This window comes from Alligator mississippiensis, chromosome 2 (genome assembly GCF_030867095.1).
Source record: "Alligator mississippiensis isolate rAllMis1 chromosome 2, rAllMis1, whole genome shotgun sequence".
Classification (NCBI taxonomy): Eukaryota; Metazoa; Chordata; order Crocodylia; family Alligatoridae; genus Alligator; species Alligator mississippiensis.
Window position 1 is genome coordinate 270,619,165 of NC_081825.1, and position 24,336 is coordinate 270,643,500.

The 24,336-nt window shown below is 45.4% G+C and overlaps 2 long non-coding RNA genes across 2 annotated transcripts in view; both read left to right on the forward strand.

Annotated features, from left to right (window-relative positions):
- The window catches only part of LOC109281701 (uncharacterized), a 137,060-nt gene that overhangs the window by 32,941 nt on the left and 79,783 nt on the right, over nucleotides 1-24,336 (forward strand). The window lies entirely within an intron of this gene.
- On the forward strand, nucleotides 9,032-11,166 carry LOC132248428 (uncharacterized). The gene is made up of 2 exons (XR_009459620.1): nucleotides 9,032-9,534; nucleotides 9,810-11,166. It is a non-coding gene; the product is annotated as an uncharacterized LOC132248428 (long non-coding RNA).

Genomic DNA, 24,336 nt, shown 5'->3' on the forward strand with positions numbered 1-24,336 from the left:
CAGTTGACTCTGGCTCAAACTGCTTCAGAGTTTATTGCATCATATGTAGATACACCTACCTACTGCCCCTGGACAGTCTGCAAGAAGTTAATTGAAGATATTCAAAAGAGAGGTGAATAACAATTTTAATCTATATACTATTAATTGGAAGAAATAATTAAAACTATGGACATTTTCCTTTCCTTTTCCTAAGGGAAAAGATACCTTAACCCTCCAAAAACAATTACCACTTTATATATATATATAGCTACACATTGCACTTAAGGCATGATTAACCAGTTAATCATGTATTAAGTGGTCAACTGGTCACTTGTTCAATCAATTAATGGTGTGATAAAATAAGGAATAAGCTATGAAGATATTTCACAAAACATGTGTTATAACTTTGCCGCTGCTTCCTATCACTTAAGTAATTTAAGTTGGGGCCAGAGGCCCCTGTGGCTGGAAGCTCTCTCTGTCAGCTGATTAGAGCTCCCAGGATGGGGTGGGGTGTGGCCTGCATGCATCCTGAGCCTGGAGGCTCCCAGCTGAAAGGGTTCCCAACCATGGGGGAAGCCCACAAACCCATATGGATGGGAGACCACAGCTGCTGCTGCCAGATATCCCTGTAGCTGGGAGATTGCATCAGCTGCAGTCTGTCAACCAACAAGTGTATGGGACCTGCCTACAGCTGGGAGTCCTGTCAGCTGAGGGGGCTCCCAACCACAGGAGCTTGCTTCTTGCCAGTGCAGAGGGAACCTGACCAGGCTCTCTCAACCAGCAATATGGTGTGAAGGGATCTGATTTGCAATCCCACAGTCATGCTTCCTGCCATACACATGTTGCATGGCAGGAGGCACAATTGTGTGGACCATGCATTAGATCCCATAGTGCATATACCTGCAGGTGTAGAGGAGCCCTGAGTCTCTCTTTTAAGACTAGCCTGGAAATCTATGAAAATTCAGGGATTCCAAAAAGAAATTCATTGTGATTCTTTCCTCCTTCACAGCACGATCTTATGTTCTTATTTTTTTTTCTCTACATTTCCATGATGCCATTTGTGTAATTTACAAGTTTATACAGTCTTCCTCAGCAACTGTGACTTTTCTTTGACAAAACCTGTCCTTTGGAGCTGAAAAAGTGTTGCCTTTGAATAATTAATTTAATCAGTTTAACTTTTTATTCTGTTCACCGAGTAGCCACCAGCAGATCAAAATAGCCCTGAATGCACTTGTTTGAATTGACATGACAAATATCTTTATGAATTATTTACTATAGGGATTACTAGGGTTTCAAGTTTGGCCTTTGTTGCTCAGGTTTGAATGGTCTCATAAATTACATGGCTTTGCTTCTGGTTCAGGAAGAGGCACAAATATTTCTGCTGCAAATGTTTGTGCAGAGAAAGGCCTATATAAGTTTTTATAAGACCACTGATTCTGTTTGTACATGATTGAGCATTAATCTGAAGCTTGGATTTCCATCTTTGCTGGTGCCCAGGTGTGTTGATGATCATTGTCAGGATGGAATTATTATCACTGCTGTTGACATTGTTAGTAACAACAACTAAAATTGGGTAAAATACTCAGCAGTCATATAATCCTTATCATCAGTAGATATCAACTTCTGGATTCAGGTCACTCAGCTAGCCATTTTCAGAGCCAAGTATCCTGAGTCCCAGTCTCATGTTCTTTCTACTGTCTCACAGTGTCTCCCAATAATCAGGCTTTAGAAAACAGGAGAGTGGCTTAAATATCCTGAGATTTTGGAAAATTATATTTTACAGTATGTTCTTGCCCTAACTTCTGTTTCTGAGCCTGTATAGTTTACATTTTCAATCTTTCAATCTAGAAAGTTGTTTTTTTTTAATTAAATGATGGCCAAGATTCTCACCTAATCCAGAAATCAGAGCTTTAATTAATATCAATAGCTGAGGCTGAGAGAGTTCTGATTAAATCACAGTTCAGCTCTTGGATGCACTAAAAACACATAGACATGAACATATGCAACTCTGAAATTTACTTCCTATTAGTGTATTTCCTTGTAAGAAACTTTTGCTCTAATTCTCCTACAAAGTGAAGGCAGAGAATGGTAAATGCAATTGTCACAAGTTTATAAAAGTGTAAATGGGGAACATTGGGTGCCTGTACATGAGTGTGGAGGCTGTTCCAACATGCTGTAATTCCAGCGCATCAAAGCAGACTCAATTAATTGAGTTTGCTGGAGTGTGGCAATGACTGCACTTCAGCAGCCTACTGCATCTTGTGTATCAGTGCCCCCATGCTTCAAAATGGTGGCAGGGGTGCTTGAACTAAAGCGTGTCAAATGTGCTTTAATTCAAGCACCCCCACCACCATTTTGAAGTATGGAGGTGCTGATACATGAGACACTGCAGCACTTTAATTGGAGTGGCTCTCAGAGCTGCTCTAATTAAAGCCTACACCCCCGGAGCACATGTACAAGTGCCCATAGGCTCTAATTTTTCGCATAGAAGAACACTGTTTTCTGATGTGTGCTTATACCTTAAGGCAGTAGCATAACTAAGTTGAGGCCAATGGGGAAACCACCCAGGGCACCAATTTAGAAGGGATGCCAGAATGGCAGCTTCCAAGGCCCCAGTGCCATGGGGGCAGCAGCTTGCATGAGCATACCTTAAGCTGTGGGAGCAAAAGCAGCAGCTCAGCACTCCTCCATCCCCAGCTGGGGGCCAAAAACTCTAGTTATGCTCTGCTATAGGGCACATCTATACCTCTCACTAAGCCAAACACTGTCAGGCTGGCTGTGCATGATACCTTCGGACCTGGAAGCAGCATGGCTCCATTTGCTGCAGGTTTGGCAAACAATGTGATATCGGTTTCAACACAATGCTACCTGTATTGGTAAGTGAGACGTATAAACATGGGCATATGGTGCCTAGCACAGTGGAACTTGATATGACCTTTTAATTAGAATACAAATAATAAGTAATACTATGGAGAGAACATATTTTGCATTACTTATAGTGGCTTAGTAGTTATCCTGGAAGATCATACTTGGACTGAATGAATTACAGCTGTTAGGATTCAGTGTTATCAGAGTTCCTAAATGGCTACTGAATCTCTGCACTGTGTACTATCAACATGTTTTGTGTACAAGTACGTATGCTTTTGTCCTTTATTGGTGCCTATTGTTTGCAACTGAGTGACCTAAGTAAGTGAGTGATTAGTGATTCAGTAATGACCTAGTCTATGCTCTTTATTTTATTTATGCCACAAAAATGTGCCTTGTCTTGTTAGGTATGTGTAAAGAAAATAACTAAAATCCCATACAGGATCAGTTGTATCAATGTAAACAGCAATGAATTCCATAAAACCTTGTGTTGCACTTAAATATAACAACCTAGGTACTCTAAGCCTGAACATCCCAACTAATGAGAAAGGCTGGGGTAAAGCTGTAAGTAGGGCTGTGCGAAATTTCGCCACCAGTTTTGTTTCAACGCTGCTTTGACCTGTTTCGAGGTCAAAACAGCAAAATTGAAACAGAACAGATATGGTTGAAACAGCTTTGAAACAAAACAAGGCAAGTAGAAACATTTTGCCGTTTCCACGCTGTTTCAACGTTTCACCCATAGGCTATTATAGGGAAGGTTGAAACAGCCTACAACTTTGTCAGTTCTGGCCAGATTTGGATGAAATTTACACAAATGGTAGCCCCTTCTAGGGCATGATACGTGCCATGTTTCAAGAAGATAGGTGCAGGGGGTTCAGAGAAACTGCCCCCCAAAGTCTTGAGAGCAAAACTCATGTCATGTGTACATGTTAAGCCACGGTCAAGTCAAAACAGCATGGATGGTAGCCCCTAATGAGGCACCAAAGCCTGCCAAGTTTCAAGAAGATAGGTGCAGGGAGGTCAAAGAACCTGCACCTCAAAATCTTGAAAGTAAAACTCATGTAATGTATATGTGTTAAACCACAGCAAGGTCAAAACTTCAGGGATGGTAGCCCCTGCTGAGGCCACAAATCCTACCAAGTTTCAAGAAGATAGGTGGAGGGGTTTGGGGAAAACTACACCTCAAGCTGCAGACAAGCAAAACTCATGACATGGGTGACACTGTGTGTGTTAAGGCGCAGCAGGGTGAAAGCTGCAGGCCTGCTAGCCCCTGCTGAGGCCATGAGGCCTGACAGCTGTCAAGGAGGTAGGTGCAGGGCCTTCTGGGTTCTGGGGCCCTGCACCTCTAGCTCCTGACAGGCAAAACTCGTGACATGGGTGCTTGTGCAACTATGTTTGTCTTGGGGCAAGAGGGGAGGGGGGGGGGACTACTGAAGGCCTGGCTGCTAAGCCCTGCTGTGGCCACAAAACCTGCTGGATGTCAAGGAGATAGGTCCAGGGGGGTTCTGGGGCCCTGCACCCCTAGCTGCTGACAGGCAAAACTCGTGACATGGGTGCTTGTGCAACTGCTGCCTCTCGTCAGGCAACAGGACTGAAGATCTCCCATCACTTGTCACCAAGACCTGGGGGTAATAATTGACCACAGTATGAACATGAGCTGGCAGTGTAATACTGTAGCCAGCAGGGCCAACAGTATGCTGGCATGCATCAATTGATGCATCTCCAGCAAGACCATTGCAAAGAAGTGATTCTCCTGCCCTACTCGGCATTGGTGAAACCGCAGCTGGAGTACTGTGTCCAGTTCTGGGCAGTGCATTTTAACAAGGATGTGGTAAAGCTTGAGAGAGTTCAGAGAAGGGCTACCCATATGGTTAGACTTGCACGGCAAGCCATACAAGGAAAGGCTGAGGTACCTGGGACTCTTCAGCCTGAAAAAGAGAAGGCTGAGGGGACTTGGTAGCAGCTTACAGCTACATCAAAAGCATACATCTAGGGCTCGGTGAACAACTGTTCACTAGGGCGCCCTTGGGGAAAACTAGGAGTAATGGTCACAGTCTGGACACGCTAGTTGTGAAGTAGTTTTTCCTGAGTCACTTGGAAGAACTGGATGCCTTTAAGTCGGCAGGCCCGGATGACCTCCATCCGAGGGTGCTGAAGGCACTGGCTGACATCATTGCAGAGCCACTGGCGGGAATATTCGAACGCTCATGGTGCATGGGCCAAGTCCCGGAGGACTGGAAAAGGGCTAACGTGGTCCCCATTTTCAAAAAGGGGAGGAAGGAGGACCCGGGCAACTATAGGCCAGTCAGTCTCACCTCCATCCTTGGTAAAGTCTTTGAAAAAATTATCAAGGCTTACATTTGTGAGAGCCCGGCAGGGCAAATTATGCTGAGGGGAAACCAGCACGGGTTTGTGGCGGGCAGATCGTGCCTGACCAATCTAGTCTCTTTCTATTATGACCAGGTTATGAAACGCCTGGACACAGGAGGAGGGGTGGATGTCAAATACTTAGACTTCAGGAAGGCCTTCGATACGGTATCCCACCCCATACTGGTGAACAAGTTAAGATGCTGTGATGTGGATGACTACACAGTCCGGTGGGTGGTGAATTGGCTAGAGGGTCGCACCCAGAGAGTCGTGGTGGATGGGTCGGTCTCGACCTGGAAGGATGTGGGCAGTGGGGTCCCGCAGGGCTCGGTCCTTGGACCGATACTCTTTAATGTCTTCATCAGTGACTTGGATGAGGGAGTCAAATGTACTCTGTCCAAATTTGCAGATGACACAAAGCTATGGGGAAAAGTGGACACGCCGGAGGGCAGGGAACAGCTGCAGGCAGACCTGGATAGGTTGGACAAGTGGGCAGAAAACAACAGGATGCAGTTCAACAAGGAGAAATGCAAAGTGTTGCACCTAGGGAGGAAAAATGTCCAGCACACCTACAGCCTAGGGAATGACCTGCTGGGTGGCACAGAGGTGGAAAGGGATCTTGGAGTCCTAGTGGACTCCAAGATGAACATGAGTCGGCAGTGTGACGAAGCCATCAGAAAAGCCAATGGCACTTTATCGTGCATCAGCAGATGCATGACGAATAGGTCCAAGGAGGTGATACTTCCCCTCTATCGGGCGCTGGTCAGACCGCAGTTAGAGTACTGCGTGCAATTCTGAGCGCCACACTTCAAGAAGGATGTGGATAACCTGGAGAGGGTCCAGAGAAGGGCCACTCGTATGGTCAAGGGCCTTCAGACCAAGCCCTACGAGAAGAGACTAGAGAAACTGGACTTTTTCAGCCTCCGCAAGAGAAGGTTGAGAGGCGACCTTGTGGCTGCCTTTAAGTTCATCACGGGGGCACAGAAGGGAATTGGTGAGTATTTATTCACCAAGGCACCCCCGGGGGTTACAAGAAATAATGGCCACAAGCTAGCAGAGAGCAGATTTAGATTGGACATTAGGAAGAACTTCTTCACAGTTCGAGTGGCCAAGGTCTGGAACGGGCTCCCAAGGGAGGTGGTGCTCTCCCCTACCCTGGGGGTCTTCAAGAGGAGGTTAGATGAGTATCTAGCTGGGGTCATCTAGACCCAGCACTCTTTCCTGCTTATGCAGGGGGTTGGACTCTATGATCTATTGAGGTCCCTTCCGACCCTAACATCTATGAATCTATGAATCTATGATGTTGAGCCTGAAATGAGCCTGAAACGATCTTCCAGGAGTTTGTGACCATTACTCCTAGTTTTCCCCTAGGGTGCAGTTTCCCTGAACTCCCTGCACCTATCTCCTTAAAACCTGGCAGGCTTTGTGGCATCACTAGGGGCTATCATCCCTGCAGTTTTCACCCTGCTGTGGCTTAACACAAACACGTGACACAAGTTTTGCTTTCAGAATTTTGGGGTGCAGTTTCTCTGAACTCCCTGCACCTATCTCCTTGAAACATGGCAGGCTTTGATGCCTCATCAGGGACTACGATCCCTGTAGTTTTGACCCTGCTGTGGCTTAACACATACATGTGGCATGAGTTTTTCTCTCAAGACTTTGGGATGCAGGTTCTCTGAATTCCCTTCACCTATCTTCTCAAAACATGGCTTGCATCATGCTCTCAGAAAGGGCTACCATTCCTATAAGTTACATCCAAATCAGGCCAGAAAGGACAAAGTTATCAGCTGTTTTGACCTTCCCCATTATATCCTATGGGTGAAACGTCAAAACAGGGTCGAAACGGCAAAACGTTTCGATGGAACAGAATGGAACAGCCATTTCAACTCGAAATAAAAGTCGAAACAAACACCGTTCTGTTGAAATGCTGGTCAAAATGGAACGGTTCTATTTCGCACAGCCCTAGCTGTAAAAGGAGGTGGTCTCTAAGATGGACGAGGCCAGCCTGAAGTTTTGGAAGCAGAAGGTTGTGTGTATAATATGTATGTGGTAAAATGTGAAGTTATTTTGGCCACTTAATTTTTCTGCACTGTACAGACATCTCAAAGATAAAAGAAAAAGAACTGAAAGTAAAGATCCATGTAGTGAGGTCATGTACATGTGGATACTGATAACTTTTTTTTAAAGGAAAAGAAAAACATGTCTTCAAGGTAGTATCAGTTTATTGATAACAGTGTGAAAGGTACCTTAGAAACTCCTAAAATAGATACTTTTCCTCTAGCTTTAGATTCTGGTTTAGGGATGGGAGGAAGCAGAAAATTACCTGGTGGGGAGATAACTACATCTGGATAAATTAATTAATTGATGTAATGTAATCACCCTTGGGATTAATTTATCCCACTGCGTTTTTGAAGTTCAGCATCAGGGTCCTGTAGGAGTATGTCAGTTTCTAAGATAATTATGAGCAAGTGATGAGTTAAAAACTGGCTGGCCAGCCATGATTTCAGAGATTCAATTTCTTCCTCTCAACCAGTGCAAGTGAAGTGTAAACAATATCATGACTTTTCCACTTCATTAGTAGTAACATTGAGAAATTACCCAGGGGTCAAGACACCATTGTACTAGTCACTGTACAAATAGTCTCTGCCCTAAAGAGCTTGCAATCTAATAGGAGAAAACAAACAGATACAGCAAGCATAGTGGGGAAGCACTAGCAAATGAGACAATGTTGCCTAGCATGGAATCCTATACCTTGCACTAATCTCTGAGATGAGTTAAGCACAAACAGGAGAATCAGACATCCCTCTCATAGTCTCTGACTGCTGTCTTGACTTCCTGCACTGTTGCAGAAACTTCCATGGGGGCTTTCCACTGAACCAAATAATGCTTGCTAGATATAGTGACTTTTTAAGCTTTTCTGCAGCTGTGCATACTGATTTATGTTGTGCTGGACTTTAATAGTTTTCATAAAAATGCAGCACTGCACTTAAAATAGATTCTTGCACCACTGCAGAAATACTTACCAACACTTGTCTTGCTTTGTTTTGGGAAATATACTGAGTCACTGTTCCAATACCTCCCCTACTTTGACACAAATTTAAGCAAATACAAATTTAAGAATTAGAGATGCCAGCATCAGGACAGATAGGCTGGCAGTGAGACTGTCATGAACTTCCCCTTTTTAAAAATTGTAGCAGCATTAAAAATGGACCCACCTGAAGGAATAGGAAGGGCTGCCTTGCGGAGGGACAGAGTGCCAGCAGAGTTTGTCCCAGTAGGGACACCATTTGCCCTGAGGGTGAGTGAAGCTGTTTTGGAGGTTGCCCTCTTGGAAGTGGGAGGGGTGATGTAACCCCAGCAGGGTTTGAATGAGGGACATGAACAAAAGCCTGAGAAGAGCCCTGGCCTGGGCTTGACTTGGTTAAAAGATGGGAGCAGTTTTCCTGGGGGGGGCAAAAAACAAAGGAGAGAGGGGGTGGGGGGTGGGAGACAGGCTGGAGACCAGGGAAAGGATCTTGCCACGGCCACCCCTGAAAGCGCCTGGCAGAGCCCTGCGGAAGTAGCAGCAGGGGCTGCACCAAGAGTGCTGCACTGTGTCCCTCCTCCCTTCCTTCCCCTCCCAGCCCTGCAGGGCAGGAGAAGAGAGGAGCAGCCTATGAAGAGACTCCAAGCCTGGGAAGACTCTCCTGCAAGCCCCTGTGTGGCTGGGTGAGCACAGCAAGGGAGGGGGACGCAGGGCCAGGGTGGGACTGCTGGAGACTGCCCTGGTTTTTCCCCTGTGAGTGAGAATGTAGTAAAAAGACGTTAGCCCCCATAATTTTGCAGTAATGCTTGAGCAACAACCATATGATAGAAGTGTCTTATGACCATCTTATGACCCTTTTGTGTAAAGATCAGGAGGTCTAATGTCCAAGCTGTGGTTCTTACTGCTTGCCTTGCATTTTGAAATCATCTCTGTCCAGTGCCTTAAGGTTACATTAAGATAAGAAGTTACTAAAGTTTAACTAACTTTGTTGAAATTAATCTTTTCTTCTGAGCATGCTGCAATTCTACCTTTGAGTGCGCACGTACTAACCCTGATAAGTCACATTAACCAATAACTAGTTAAGTACAGCCTACAAGATAAGACGTCACAATTAGGAACTGGTACTGCAGCCAATAAACTTCTAGTACGTCAAGACTGTTGAATGTAAGCTATAAAAATGTGATTCCAGGCCGGACTCATCGTCGGCCCTGATTTGAGCTCTCTGCTCCTCGGTCGAACTGTTTGCAAACAATAAACCTGGATGGACCCAGCCTGTATGTGTGACTCTTTCCTTGAAGGTAATTGAACAAGCCTCCAGGGGAACGAAACTAGCCATTTTGGCAACAAGAAGGCACCCGGGAGGGGCAGGCTTAGGTGCTGGAGGAAGCCCTGAGCTAGAGGGCAGGGGCTGCTCCAACCACCAGAAGTCCCAGAGCAGGCAGGGCCCAGGGAGAGGTTGCATTTGCTGAGTGCTGTGAGGCTGTGGCAGGGGAAACTGTTACAACCTGCAGCCCAGATACTGTTCTCTGCTGAGCAAGGGAAGGGGTCTGGACAGGACTCATCTCTCTTGCAGGGACTGAAGAGGAGGGGCCACTGCCTGCTGCACTGACACCCCTGGAGCTCATGCGAGGGACAGCAGCACCAGGGACCACCCACAGGTCCTGTGCCAGAGACACAGATGCAGTCCTGCTCCCTGAGACACCCCACCAGGAGCAGTGCGCACACGGTCCTCAGTACACACTGTACAAGTTACAGACTGTGTAGATAAGTTCTCGATGGTTTATTACTTGGGGTATCAATGTATTTATGTATTGTTTCTTTATTTATTGTGGGTAATTTGTATACCTTCCCCTAGTGTAATGTGTATCTAAAAAGCATTAACCATTAAGCCACCGTCACCAGGTCATGTGGTGGAACATTTGGTCTATTGCATTGGTTATATGCTACCTTGTAAATAATTAAATCCTGTAAATAGTTTTATCATGGTCTGCAAGGTTGTTTGATTGTAAGGGGAGGCTCTCCACTCAGGGACCCTGCTACCCAAGGAGCTGAGTGGGGCCACTGGCTATCGGGTACCCCAGGATACCACTATTCAGGTGAAGGCATGGGTAGTGTCATGCCCAGGGTTACAAAATTAACAAAGCACTCCTTTGGCTGAAAAACCTACCAATCTGTAGTGAAAAACTACAAACAACAGGAGGCCCTTACTGGATTGAGGTTTACTTTAATGAGATGTGCAGTTGTCATGGGAAGATGGTGTGGCTCCACATTCCGACAGAATAAGCTCTTGTGGAAAGAATTAGATAGATGATCTAAATCACTAGTTGTGACCTTGTTTGTTTTTTGAAGAAATAAGAGGAAAATGGATTTCCATTACTGGGAAATTTTAACTACTGGACTAATGAAGAAAAAACAATCCAGCTTCTATCTGGCAATTAGGAGCCTGTCCTAGCTACTTAGGTGTATTTGCACGACTTGCATAAAGAATATGAGCTAAAATTAAATAGAATTCTCCTGTTTTGTTTTATTTTCCACTGCTTCATTTTATATCATCATATCCTATGTTTTGTTTTAATTTTGTGTGAATTGGTCGAATGTATAATCTTACTGTATTGTTTTAGAAAAAAATATAAATGACATAAATGCTGTTATTTAATTATAGTATATTAGCTTAACTCAACACCAGCAGATTCAATAAGCAGTATCACATTTTTCTCTCTATGCCAGTACCTGGTTTTCCTTCTTTTGCTAGGTGAATAATGCATTTTTTGTGTATTCATAAGCTGGTGGTATATAGCCTTTTATGAACAGGTAACTAAATCCCTGGATGATGGTGCCACCATGGACATAGTCTTTCTGGACTTTAAGAAGGCCTTTGACACTGTCTCTCACCCTATTCTCATTAATAAACTGAGCGACTGTGGCATTGATGCCTACACAGTTGGATGGGTCAAAAATTGGCTGATGGGGTGCACCCAGAGAGTGGTGGTGAATGGGTCGTACTCGACCTGGAGGGATGTGAACAGCGGGGTCCCCCAGGGCTCGGTCCTAGGGCCTACATTGTTCAACATCTTCATCAGCGACTTGGACGAGGGGGTGGAAAACACGTTGTCCAAGTTTGCGGATGACACTAAGATGTGGGGAGAGGTAGGCACACTCAAAGGGAAGGGAAAGAGAGGCTGCAATTAGATTTAGACAGACTACAGAAGTGGGCGGATGGTAATAGGATGGGGTTTAATGTAGATAAATGCAGGCTGCTGCACCTGGGGAGAAGGAATCCACAGCATACATACAAGCTGGGGAACTTCCCGCTTATGAGCACAGAGGCGGAAAGGGATCTTGGAGTCATTTGACTCCAAGATGAACATAAGCCGCCAATGCCAGACTGTAGCCAGCAAAGCCAACCACACCTTGTCGTGCATCCAAAGATACATCTCAAGCCAGTCCAGAGAGGTGATACTCCCCCTCTATGCGACTTTGGTCAGGCCGCAGTTGGAGTACTGCGTCCAGTTTTGGGCATCACACTTTAAGAAGGATGTGGCTTCCTTGAGAGTGTTCAGAGGAGGGCCACCCGCTTGGTTGGAAGGCAAAAGGGCAGGCCCTATGAGGAGAGGCTGAGGGACCTGAACCTGTTCAGCCTCAGCAAGCGGAGGCTGAGGGGGGACCTGGTGGCTGCCTACAAACTCGTTAGGAGAGATCAGCAGCAAATAGGAAGAGCCCTATTCTCCCCAGCACCACCTGGGATGACAAGGAACAATGGCCAGAAGCTGCTGGACAATAGATTCAGGTTAGAGATTAGGAGGCAGTATTACACTGTCAGGGTAGCCAGGATCTGAAACCAGCTTCCTAGGGAAGTGGTCCTTGCTCCTACCTTGGATATATTAAAAAAGAGGTTGGATGAACACCTGTCTGGGGTCATGTGATCCCACCGTGTGCTCCAACCAGTGGTGGGGGGTTAGACTAGATGATCTATTCAGGTCCCTTCTGACACCTAACTACTATGAAACTATGAAACTTTGGATGAAGTAGTTAATAAGTCCTCTGCCCATTCAGTTCTTACGACATACACATTGGCTAGCTGTACTTTGAAGACTTCCCATTACTGTTTCAGCCTCTAAATGTAAAGGTTTCATCTAGTCCTTGATAGAGCATTTTTGTCACCTGATTGTTCATTAATTTCAGTTTCTTATACACAAAGAAAAGATATTAGCCACGTTCATTAAGGTATTAGCCTCCAACCAGGAAGCATCTAAAAATGGAAAACTTCAGTGGGGGAGGAGGGGGGTTGTCAGGGAGGGAGGGATGGGAGAGAGAGTGGAGGAGTATTATCCAGGATGTGAATGCCATGTGGAATGACAGTGGGATTATTCCAGTCCTTGAATAGATTGTAATGCTCCCTTTGGCACTCTGACTCCTTGAGATCACTGGCATGTAGTCACTTGATTGCTCTGGCTTACCCTATGACCAGGCCAGCACAAAGTTAGGGAGCCACAGCTATCTCTGCAGTAGGTAACCCTTCTTTCCCTGACCCCTGTACTGAGTTCAGTTCAACCGCTGAGGAGAACTGGAGTATGAGACACTGACAAAAGGTAATAAATCTCAGTCTCTCAATTAGAGGCTCTAAAACTCAGCCTAGTATTGACACCTCACTTACACTAAGGCTGCTGCTTCTGCTTTGTTTCACAGAAACTTTCTTTTGCAGGCGTTCATCTCTAATGACATAGAAAGTATCCAGCTTTGTAAGAGTCACCATTATGGGTATTCACACTGTTTTAGAGGGGAAGGCTCAATGCTTTAATATTAATACTAATATTAAAGTTAACTAGTACAGCTATCTTTTTTCCCCACTTGGTTTAGTATGACTGGCTGTCCTTTGAAATGTAATGTGTATAACAGCAGGAGGAACCAGGGATCAGTTTGCAGAGCTGTTAATTTGGACTGCAACTCCCAGAAGCCCCCAGGGACTGGGATGGGGAGAGGCAAGGGAAAAAGGAAGAGGAGGCTTAGGGCAGGAGTAAGGGGAACAGAATAGTGTGCATGTGGAACCTGGTCAGCCCTACACAGAGGAGTGCACAGTGGAGCTAGAGATCTTACTGGCTCAGTAAGCCATGACTATGGTCTGAAGGAGCTGGGCTCAGAATTTAGGGGCCAAAGGCTTGTTTGGGGACACCTCTGGAGGCGTGCAGCAGAAACTAAGGTGCTGAGTGTATGTTACCATAGCATTGATGTTTCTTTACCTTTTAGCTGGTCCCTCCTTTTGGCCCATGGACTTGTGACCCTAACCCTATGATTTTCTATATAAAAATGGGAACTCCCCTTTGCTTCTTGTGCCAGTTTCTGGGGTTGCAGGGTTGGCACAGAAAGGTCAGCTCACAATAATCCAGCAAACAAACTCCAAGAGAGAAGCAAATAAAACAGTAACAAAAACAATATTACAAAACAGGCCAACAGTAACTCTGCGAGCCTATGAGATATGCATACATAAATAAAGAAAGATTTCCAGATTGATGATGCTGAACTAAAAGAAAAAAATCCTTTTCCTAAAGGTCTCTTTAATGTAAGTTTATTTTATGGGACTTTTTATGGGAATAAGGGGGTGAATCAATGCTCCCATGACAGAGAAATGGCCTTTTAAGTGCTAGGCATTTTTCAGAAGCTCCTAACACTGACTACGTCACAGCAAGAGGGATTTTTTAACTACAGGAGATCATTAGGTTTTCTCATCATTTAAAAGGCTATTCATCTACAACAGAAGCACCAATTTAGAAAAATATCTGTAAAACATGTTGACATGAATGGATTGTGAAAGGCAAGGATGGTTTACTTTCATAGAAAAGTGGCAATTCACTGGCTTAGGTTTCATGCTGCTAAAGGGAAAACTCTGTGAAGTATCTCTCAAACCCATACATGTTTTCTCTTCTTTCCTTCTTTCTTTTAAACATATTTCCCTTGCAGCTTATTGTCTTATCATATTATCATAGATTCATAGATTGTAGAGACGGAAGGGACCACAACGGTTCTTCGTGTCCGACCCCCTGTCCCGGCAGGAAAGAGGACCGAGGTCAGATGACCCCAGCCAGGTGACTATCTAGCCTCCTCTTGAAGACCTCCAAGCTGGGTGATAGCACCACCTCTCTTGGAAGCCCATTCCAGATCCTGGCCACCCTTAATGTGAAAAAATTCTTCCTAATATCTAACCTAAATCCACTCTCAACTAGTTTACACCCGTTATTCCTAGTCACTCCCTGGGGCGCCCTAGTAAACAGCGCATCACCTATTCCCCTTTGACCTCCTCTAATAAATTTATAGGCGGCCACAAGATCTCCCCTCAACCATTTCTTGTGAAGGCTGAAGAGATTCAGCTCTCTCAACCTCCCCCCGTAGGGTCTTTCCTGGAGGCCATTAATCATGCGAGTGGCCCTCCTCTGTACCCTCTCGAGATTCCCCGCGTCCCTCTTGAAGTGTGGCACCCAAAACTGGACACAGTACTCCAACTGCGGCCTGACCAGTGTCGCATAGAGGGGGAGCATCACCTCCTTTGATCTATTAGTCATGCACCTGCTAATGCACGACAAGGTGCAATTGGCCTTGTTGATGGCCTCATTACACTGCCGGCTCATGTTCATCTTGGAGTCAATTATGACTCCAAGATCCCTCTCTGCCTCCAAACTGCTGAGAAGGACACTCCCCAACCTATAGGTGTGCTGGGGATTCCTCCTTCCCAGGTGAAGTACCTTACATTTATCTTTATTAAATTGCATCCTATTTCTCTCTGCCCATTGATCCAACCTGTCCAGGTCGGCCTGAATCTGCTCCATGCCCTCCGGTGTACTAACTTTGCTCCATAACTTGGTATCATCAGCAAACTTGGAGAGGGTGCTCTCCACGCCCTTGTCCAAATTGCTGATGAAGATAATAAATAATACCGGTCCAAGGACCGAACTCTGTGGGACCCCACTTCCCACCTCCCTCCAGGCCGAGAAGGAACCATCCACCACCACTCTCTGGGTGTGGTCCCTAATCCAGTTGGCCACCCAACTGGCCGTGTAGGCATCCACTCCGCAGTCTGCTAGCTTCCCATTGAGGATAGGGTGACAGACTGTGTCGAAGGCCTTCCTAAAGTCCGGGAAGATGATATCAGCCTCAGCTCCCGCATCCAGGCAGTGCATGACCTGGTCATAGAAGGCTGCAAGGTTTGTTGGGCAGGATCTACCTGTGACAAACCCGTGCTGGTTTCCCCTCAGCATCGTTTGCCATGCTGGGCCTGCACAAATGTGTTCTTTGATTATTTTCTCTAGCATTTTCCCAGGGATAGAGGTAAGACTGACTGGCCTGAAGTTACCCAGCTCATCCCTTGTCCCTTTCTTGAAAATGGGCACCACATTGGCCCCTCTCCAGTCCTCAGGGACCTGGCTGGAGCACCATGATTGCTCAAACAGCTGTGCCAGCGGCTCAGCTATGATACAGGCTAATTCTTTCAGCAGCCGTGGATGGAGGTCATCCGGGCCTGCTGACTTGTACCCATCCAGGTCTTCCAGGAGCTCCTTAACTATTTCAGAACTAACCGTAGGCAGACTGGTGCCATGTGGACATCCGTCAATGATCGAGGTGGGGGAATTGGCTTGGTAGGTACATAGAAATACTGAAGCGAAAAACTTATTGAAGAGCTCTGATTTTTTTCCCCACATCAACCACCAACTGTCCTGATTTGTCCTGAAGGGGCCCTATGTTGCTCTGAGCTTTCCTTTTGCCCACTATATACCTGAAGAAGGACTTTTTATTGTCCTTAATTGTTGAAGCCAGCCTGAGCTCGAGTCCTGCCTTGGCCTGTGTAACTGAATCCCTACAATAGTGCGGAATTAGTTAGACAGGCCAAGTTATGTCTTATGTCACCTCAGTGGGGCTCCAGTACATCTGCCTCGCCCTCCAGGAGGGCTGAAAGCCCCCCAGACTGAACTCACCCTGCTTCCTTTCCACATCCCCTTCTGAAAACAGGAATAGGCTGGGAGCTTTTCAACTTACAAAAGACAGTACATTTTCTAACATCTTTATCTGATACCTCATGCAATGAGGGGTCAGATTTTCACAAATCAGCCATTTTTAAGCTGTTTGCAGCCATGCACTTATGTTTGGTCACAACTATAAACTGCTTTCTGTGGGCAGATCAGGCAAAAATTGTCACTTGTCTGTGAATACAGGAAACCCTCACTATTCACAAACTTGGGATTTGCAGATTTGAATATTCATGGTGCACCACACCAATGGCACAGCCATGCTCAGGGTGGGTCGGGGTGCTGCACCGAGCTCCTGGCTCTGGTGCTGTGTGGGGCGGGAGAGGGCAGAGCCGGGAGGCAGGCAGAGAGCGAGCGCTGGGGACAGGGCGCATGTGCGGCATGGCGGGGGGAAGGGGTCGGTTCCCAGGCGGTGCGGGGGAGCCCTGTGAACAATGGGCGGGGGGAGCAAGGGGTGGCTGTGGGGTCTGACAGGGAGCCCCGTCAGTTTTCACAGATTTTGCCATTTGTGGGGATCTCCGGAACATATCCCCCGTGAATGGCGAGGCTCTCCTGTACAATGATGCTTCTCTCCAAGTTCTGAACATCCTACAGCTGCTGAATCCAGAATCCTTTCTGGTTCACAGAGTGAAAAAATGCTCCAAGGTCATGCATCTGGGGTATGTCTCCAATATGCACAGTTCTAGGCTGCTGAATGTACACTGTTCTGGGTAGCTTTTGTGCAGAGCAGAGATAGGCATGTTTGGTCAGGCACCCGGAGCTGACCATTTTTACTTTTGCTACTGGCTTTAGCTAAGGGCCCACTGTTCAGGGTCCTCACCTCTGGTCCAGCTGAGTTAAGTCCATAACACCACCACCCTAGGCTTACAAGCAAAAGAAACAGAGTTAAACAAATCAGCTGCCATGTAGCTTTTCACTGGTTTCATGTCCGGGCTCGCTAGCCTTCTCAGAGGCTTCACTTGCCCTGTAGACTCTTTTCTTTCAGAGGCTCTTATGCAAATAAATAAAAGAGAAGTCTTTCTCATAGCCCCTCCCTGTGGCTGCTAGACCTCGACTAACCCTAGGCTCCAGGGAGCCTTGCTTCCTGCCAGTACAGCCCCCAGAGGCTGCTTTTAGCATCTTTATTTCCCCCCTTCCTGGTTCCTGTAAATGGCTCTTCCTCAGACCTCACATCTGGGTTAGCTCCTTTGCTGGGAGGCTCACTGCATGCCTGGACCTGGATCCTCAGCCTCTGGTGAGTTCCTCCAGCTCTGGGGTAGGTATGGGGGAATGCTTTCAGGGTGTGGGGCTGTCCGGATTCCTCCACACCCATTGTAACAGGGCCAGGATCTGTTATACTGAGTAATACAGCTTCTACAAGTTTAAAGTTATTACCAACCATTTATTCATTAGTTTCATTATAACGTTTAAGCTCTCCTCAGTTCACTCATATAACTGTTGCAATGTTAATACCAATGGTAGTTGTTCAGGCATTCAGGTAGAGCCACAAGAAACTCAGTTTCTGCATAAAGCTACTATCTGGCTCCATGAAAGTGTTAAAAGAAATCAATGTACTGTGCTAAGGAGCCCTCGAGTAATAAAAACAAGCTTCTAAACCTGATTTTAAAGGCAGTACTGCTGAATCCATGTTGGGAGTGAAGAGATTTCATAAACATACACTTAGAGACTAAAAAATGCAGATAGTGTTCCTCCTGCATCTTACAAGTACAGCCCTTAGCAGCACCATCCCTTTGGAACAAGAAAGGAGATTCTGGGCACGTCTACACATCCATTAATGTGCTTTTGCTAATGTGCGTTAAATTTAGTACCTCCATTGTGAGGTGCTAGAAAAAAGCATATTAGCCTATTTTAATGCACGTTAGCAAAAGAGCAGTTTCTTGTGATGCTTTAATGCTCAGTAAAATAGACTACTTTGCATTAAAGTCCACGTGTAGACACACCTGCTGCATCTAACTGGCCAGTCCAAACAGGAGCTGACCCTATTGTGTCATTTGCTTTTTCAAGTTCTTATTTTTTTCTTGATCGTTCTAGACATTATGAAAACAGTTTCCTTCTGCCTCTCCCAAAAAAGAGCTTTAACAAGGAATCTTAACAACATGTATCAGTTTCACTTGGAAAAAAACTGATGTTTGCTAGGGGTATCTCAAAGTGATCTTAAACATCTAAAAGATAAATATAGATAATAACTCCCTAGCAAACATTTACACACACACACACACACACACACACACACACAAATACATTATACCAGGGGTTGTCAACTGGGGGTATGCATGCCCCAGGGGGTACTTGGGCTAGTTCTAGGGGGTACACATGGGTGGGTGGGGACCAAGCACTACCACCTCCCAGGAGCAGAGCCAGGGTGGGGTTAGGGCAGCAGCACTCCTTTGTGTGTGGGGGGGAGCTTGAACATGGTGGCCACTGCTGCCACACACCAGCCCAGTAAGCTTCCCTGCCCCAGCCCTGCTCCTGGGAGGAGGCAGCACTCCGTCCCCACCCACAGACCCGCATGCCATCCCCACCTCCCTGCTTTGTGTTTGGCCACGCACTACACCCTCCTCCCCCCACTTGGCATTCAGCCACATGCTACCCCTCCCCGCCACCCCCAGCCGCCAGGGGTACTTAGACTTAAAAAGGTTGAAAACCTCTGCATTATATAAATGCAGATGAACTGGTAAGGGGCTAGAGGTGTCATAATACGCTACTAGTGTAGACCAGCATCCAATGTCTACTCTCTCAGAGTGGAGAAGAACTGTGCTTCAGAAGTGCATCTCTGAGTCACTGCCTTGTTCTGGTTTGTTCGATAGTCCTTGTTCAGGATTGTATGTGAAGTCAAAATGCAGCACCCAAAGACTGAGGTAAATGCCAGTCAAGCTAGGAGTGGACTCAGGAGTTCTGGCCCTTGCTTTGTACTTAGACAACTAGACTGTTCTTCTTCATGGTTGAGAAGATTGTTTACCTCATGGAAACTGAACTCCCAATGGCAAAAAGTGTATAGACTTCAACAGGGCCTGGATTTCTCACATTTAACTCTTTCTTTCAAGTTCCCTTACAGCCTAGCCCCTCCACAGTTTGCCATCCTGCCATGATGTGATCATTGCAGAACTCTGCCACAGGCGTGGCTGGAGGTTTTAGATTGGAGGGTTTTTTTAAGCATTTTTATACAGCAGTGGAGGGGTTTTCGTGCTATTTCCTCTTCCCTTTTTATTCCTTTTTAATATCACTTACTGGCAATTAAAACCTAATACATCATTCTGAAATTGCTGGATTGTATTAACCTTACAGGAAATGGGAATGGGCATATGTTGTGTTTATAATGAGCATTTCTGAACCCATAGGACAAATTGACAAAGAAGAACTGTTTTAGCCATAAAAATCTAGCCACATGAGCAGGACTGTCTGAACATCAGACGCCAGGATTTTCTCAGAATTCCACCTACACAAAGAAAATGTAGCAATGGCACACTTAACAAATGAAATGTGAGGTAGGAGCACTATATTAGCAGAGGGAATGTATTATTGGCTGGTCAAAGATCTTGAGGGAAAGACAGCATTTCCTGTAATGCTTAGAAAGTGCTCAGGAATTAGGTTTGCCAGGTTTGTTAATGAGCTGGATGAGCATTCTACACAGGCTGATTCTGCTTAGGCCAGGCATGCCTAAATGCTTAACAAATTCATTAATATACCCACTCCTGTGCTGACATTAAATTACCTCATTGGAATTATTACATTTATACTTGTAAATTGATCATTTTCTTTGTGGTACATCATCACTTGGAATACTTTGAGAACACAAATAAAAAACTTAAATCCTCTATTGTTGCCCTTCCCTCTCCAAAGTTTCAAGAAATTCAGCATATAGGACACTAGCATACCTCAAAGTGACTGCAACAGATTAGCCAAGTTTATAATTCTTTAAAGTGAGGCAGTCTTACCTCCATTATCATGTCCATCCCAAATAAGGCTAGAAAACTTCTGTGAGCCTTCTGTGAGTGATCATTCGTATGGGAAAAATGATGTCCCCGATCCTGTATGGGCAGACCTCTACATTAGGGAAGACTCCATTTGGTTCCTGCCCAGCACAAATTTCTAAATGTCAAAATATGACTGCTGGCTCAGGGTCTAAATTATTTGTTTATCAACCTTCAAATTCAGAATTTTCTTTCTTACAGCATGTGTTTATTCCAAGTAGAGTGATATCCCTGTAGAGGAAAAGATGTGTCTGTTCTGAACGCCTCACAAGGCAACATTTTCAGAATTTTGAAATAGCTTATTTGATCATTCTGTTTGGTTTCTTCTTTCCTGTACTTCCCCTCTTTTCCATAGCATTTCATTAGCAAATAACCAAATATTTTATTGGGGTTGAAACAGAAATGAAAATCCAGGTCTATGAATGTTCCTATTTAATTATGGCTACACATAATTAAGTGTGGCAATCTGGTGATAAAACCTTTAAGTAATGACTCATAAAGAGATAAAAATGGAGCATGTGTTTAATCAGTTTGCAGCCTTCCACAGAAGCCAGCATAGCTCAGGTACTAATGAGACATCTGTTGCTTAGGACACTAGAGAAAGCATGCAATTCAGCTATGAAAATAATGTCAGTAAGTTATGCAAGACAGATGTACTTGCCAAGAATTCTAGCCTTAATGTTAAACTTTGATAAGGTTTTTGAGTAGCAATAGTCAACAAATTATGTATCTTTACTCTCTATCATGGTTTACCCTAGACACAAGAAGCTTGACTATTGAACAGCATGACTATTGGGATATTCTGCTCCTTTAGTACTACCCTAGCTATCAGGGATGATGCATAGGTGTTGCACGTAGGTGCACGTGCACCCCCTGCGCATGCCAGCGCACCCCCTACAAAAAGGTGCCACCGACACTGTCGGCACTGTGTGCAGTCACTGCTTGCTACCCTGCTGCTGGCAGTGCTAGCAGCATCTGCAGGCAATCTATAATCTCTGCTGCCCACTGCCACCTCCTCCCCCCCTGCTGACAGCGATGGCAGCTGTGGGAGCTCCCCCACTTACCGCTGCCACGCTCCCACCACCGCCATGCCCCACCAGCCGCCGGGGGCATGAGTCATTTATGCTAGCTACCTGTCTAATACACCCAGCATTAAGGAGTCAAAAGTAAGGCATATTACTATGGCAGAATTGAGGATGGGACTCTCGATGCCAAAAGGCTATGAACCTTAAGATTCCAGTCTGCATGGGAATGTAGTAGTGGATGTCAATTTGGGCACCAGTGACCACAAGATGATTCAGTTCAGGATCCTGAGGAAAGGAAGGAAGGAGAGCAGCAGAATAAGGACCCTGGACTTCAGTATAGCAGACTTTGACTCCCTCAGGGAACTGATGGCAGGATCCCCTGGGAGGCCAGTCTGAGGAGGAAAGGAGTCCAGGAGAGCTGGTTGAATTTTAAAGAAACCTTACAGAGGGCTCAGGAATGAAACATTCCAATGGGCAGGAAGACTAGCAAGTATAGGAGAACAGCAGCTTGGCTTAGCATGGAACTCCTCAATGACCTAAAACACAAAAAGAAAGCTTACAAGAAGTGGAAAATTGGACAAACAACTACATGGGAATATAAAAGTATTGCTTGGGCATGCAGGGATGAAATCCGGAAGGCTAAAGCGCAATTAGAGTTACAGTTACCAAGAGATGTGAAGGGTAAAAAGAGAGATTTCTAAAGGTATCTCAGCAACAAGAGGAAGATCAGGGAAATGAGGGAGGCAAACTAGTGACAGATGATGCAGAAAAGGCTGAAGTACTCAATGCCTTTTTCACCTCAGTCTTCTTCAGGCAAGTTCAGCTCCCAGATTACTGCACCTGGCAGCACAGTTTGGGGAGGAGGTGAGCAGCCAACAGTGGTGAAAGACCAGGTTAGGGACTATTTACAAAAGCTGTATGTGTACAAATTCAAGGGGCTGGATGCTCTTTACCCAAGGTTGCTGAAGGAGTTAGCTGATGTTATTGCAGAGCGGCTGGCCATTATCTTTGAAAACTTGTGACGATTGGAACAGATCCCGGATGATTAAAAAAAGACAAATATAGTAACTATCTTTAAGAAAGTGAAGAAAGGAGGATCCTGGGAACTATAGACTGGTCAGCCCTGCCTCAGTCCCTGGAAAAATCATGGAGCAGGTCCTCAAGGATTCAATTTGTAAGCAGTTGGAGAAGAAGGAGGTGGATAGGAACAGTCAGCATGGATTCACCAAGGGCAAGTCATGCCTGACCAACTTGATTGCGTTCTATGACAAGATGAACAGCTCTGTGGATGTGAGAGCAGTGGACATGATATACCTTGACTTTAGCAAGGCTTTTGACAAGGTCTTCCACAACATTCTTGCAAGCAAACTAAGGAAGTGTGTGTTGAATGAATGGTTTGTGGATAGATAAGGTGGATAGAAAACTGGCATGATCATCAGGCTCAGAGTATAGTAATTGATGGCTCAATGTCTAGTTGGCATCCGGTGTTAAGTGGAGTGCCCCAGGGGTTGGTCCTGGTGCCAGTTTTGTTCAATATTTTCAACAAATATCTGGAAGATGTGGTGGAGTGCACCCTCAGCAAGTCTGCATCTGAAACCAAGCTGGAGAAAGTAGTAGATACACTGAAGGGTAGGCCTATGATTCAGAGAGCCCTCAACAAATTGCAGGATTGATCTAAAATAAATGCTCATAAGGCTCAATAAGATGTGCAAAGTTCTTCACTTAGGACAGAACAATCCCATACACTGGTCCAGGATAGGGACTGACCAACTCTGTAGAAAAGAACCTGGTGGTTACAGTGGACCATAAGCTGAATATGAGCCAACAGTGTGCCTTTGTTGCCAAGAAAGCTAATGGCATACTGGGCTGTATTAGTAAAAGCATTATCACCAGATCAAGGGAAGTGATATTCCCCTCTATTCAGCACTGGTGAGGCCACATCCAGGGTAATGAATGCAGTTTTGGGACACCCCCCTCCGCACTACAGAAGAGATATTGACAAGTTGGAGACAGTCCGGTGGAGAGCAATGAAAACAGTTAGAGGGCTGGGGCACAAGACTTCTGAGAAGAGAATGAGGGAACTGAGCTTATTTCATCTGGAGAAGAGAAGACTGGGAGTGGATTTAATAGCAGCTTTCAGCTACCCAAAAGGTGGTTCCAGAGAGGATGAAGCTAGGCTATTCTCAGTGGTGACAGATTTCAGAACAAGGAGCAATGGTCTCAAGTTGAAACAAAGGAAGTTTAAGTTAGGTATTAGGAAAGACTGTCTTACTTCCAGGGTAGTAAAGCACTGGAACAAGTTACCCAGAGAGGTTGTGGAATCTCTATCCTTGGATATTTATAATACCCAACTAGAAAAAGACTTGCCTGATCTAGTTGGGGTCCTGCTTTAACCAAGGGGTTGGACTAGATAGCCTTCCATAGTCCCTTCCAACCCTAATTTTCTGTGATGCTATGATTTATAGGTAAAAGTCAAAGGAAATAGCAAATCAAAAGTGAGACCCTTGCATGCTTCCAAGAGATGAAGTTTGAAAGCCACAAGGCCACAGTTCCTACAAAGAGACAAGAATAGGTAAAATGTAAAGAGAGAATTCCTTAAGAAAGATGAGGGCCATTAGGCTATTTCCTCAAGACTGATTTTTGGATTTATTACATGTGGTGGCCCAAGTGGCTTTGGAATATTAGAACAGGAATACCTAACATCTGTTTAATTTGAATATTAAATTAATCATTCATCATTTGATTTTGGGAAGGTGCTGTAAGATTTAGTTCTGCACTGGCAGCAGGATGGATTAGATAACTAATATATCTTTCCATCTCTCACTTCTCTGGTATGATGCTTCCCTTTTTTTTACATGTAATCTTTTCCACATTATATTTTTAGACAGTGTGAGTCATGTTGTAGCCATGCTGGTCCAGAAATTATGCAAGAGCCCAGAACAGTCTTCTTCAGGTCTTCATCATTAGACAGGTAATGCATTCTCTTCCTCCAGGGTAGATCCAGGATTTGGCAGGAGCAGCCACCCCCACTACAGGGGTGATCGTATCCCTGCTCACAGCTTTCTCTCCACCCTCAACTGGCAAGGACCCAC